General features: G+C 36.0%; 1 protein-coding gene across 1 annotated transcript in view; it reads left to right on the top strand.

Moving 5' to 3' along the window:
• LOC107734541 (rho GTPase-activating protein 10) overlaps positions 1–1525 on the top strand; it is a 67680-nt gene that overhangs the window by 40358 nt on the left and 25797 nt on the right. The gene's annotated exons all lie outside the window — the stretch shown is intronic.

Here is a 1525-nt window from a genome sequence, read left to right as displayed (position 1 = left end):
GGCATCACAATATGGTAAGGGGCGTAACATTTCCATCACATGCTTGAGGTATTCGGCCAATCACAACGCATTGGATAGCTGGCCAATCACAGCTCACCTCGCTTTTTCAGACCGATGAGCTTTGTAAAAATCGACAGCGTTTCAGAAAGGCGGGGCATAGAGGAGAAACAATAATGTACAGTATGTGGAAAATAATGTGTTTTTTTAACCTTAAACCGCATAAACACATTTCATTACACCAAATACACAAAATAATGTTCTTTTTAGCAACATCATATGACCCCGTTAAATAATGCGGTCCCATCCTCATGTTGGTCAGCAGGCTGAATTCATCTACGTGGCTGAATACCATTGGACTTGAGGTTTAAGACGGGGCATATTTTCATGCTTTTGCAAATGGCACAAAACGGTTCAAACTGCCTCTGTTTTGATTTAGAATGAATTTACTTAAAAGGCTAAAATTTTGTACAGTACATATGTGGCCTTAGACTTTTCTGATTGTCTACTGTGTTCTATAAAAACTCACTCAGACATTACCATGGTAACAGCTAGCCAGACAGAGAGGTGATTGTCAGTGCTTTGGTTGAATTCTTCAAACGTGTCAAAGCCCGTTACAAACTTGAGTTACAAACAAGCAGATTGTTTTGCACATTACACATTTGCATACTCTGTCCATCCTCCTATCAGGAAAGTATCCACAAACCCATTCGTGAGCAGTGGTACAACATGAACGTGAGGATGAGAAATAAAATGATGTCTGCCCCTCATATCGTCCACACCCTGACCTCAGACCTTTTTATCCATCTTGCTTTTTTTATGTCTTTCTCACTGGACTTGATCTATACTGAGAGTCCTAATCAGGTCCCTAATAAGGCGACATTATAACTGTCTTAGAAAAGTTTTACCATGAGTTTATTTATTCATCATTTATTTCTGCACCTTTCAAATGTGTTGTGTGCTTATTTTGTTTGTACAATTTTTGTCCCAGATGTTTAAAAGTTTGGGGTCAGTAAGATTACATGTTAATATTTTCAAATAGAAAACATTTTATACAATACATTTTAACAATATTTCACAATATTACTGTTTTTAATGTATTTTGATCAAATAAATGCAGCCTTATTGAGCATAAGAGACTTCTTTGGGAAAAAAAAAATACCAGCCAAAAACTTTTGAACAGCAGTGTTTATTATTGCAATTTAAAGTAATCGTAAGCCATTTCTAATATTAATGCAAAAATGATGTAGATACATTTTTTGCACAAATTGTGACCGGCACACAACTGTGGCGTTATTTATACCACAACCATAGTTTTTGCTAGGGATGCACCGATACCACTTTTTCCAGTACTCGCCCGATACCGATACTTTTATTTTTGGTACTTGCCGATACCGAGTACCGATACCGATATTTTTATTGCATTTGTACATTTTTTAAATATTGGGTACAGAAACCAAAAGGGTATGTATAATGTTAGTTGGTTAACTTCATTTATCAAATAGATACAGTCAAACCAAAATCTATT

Source organism: Sinocyclocheilus rhinocerous, unplaced genomic scaffold (assembly GCF_001515625.1).
Source record: "Sinocyclocheilus rhinocerous isolate Xijiao unplaced genomic scaffold, SAMN03320098_v1.1 scaffold580, whole genome shotgun sequence".
Taxonomy (NCBI): Eukaryota; Metazoa; Chordata; class Actinopteri; order Cypriniformes; family Cyprinidae; genus Sinocyclocheilus; species Sinocyclocheilus rhinocerous.
The sequence above is the reverse complement of the archived record's forward strand: the minus strand, read 5'-3'. Positions and strand labels throughout refer to the sequence as shown.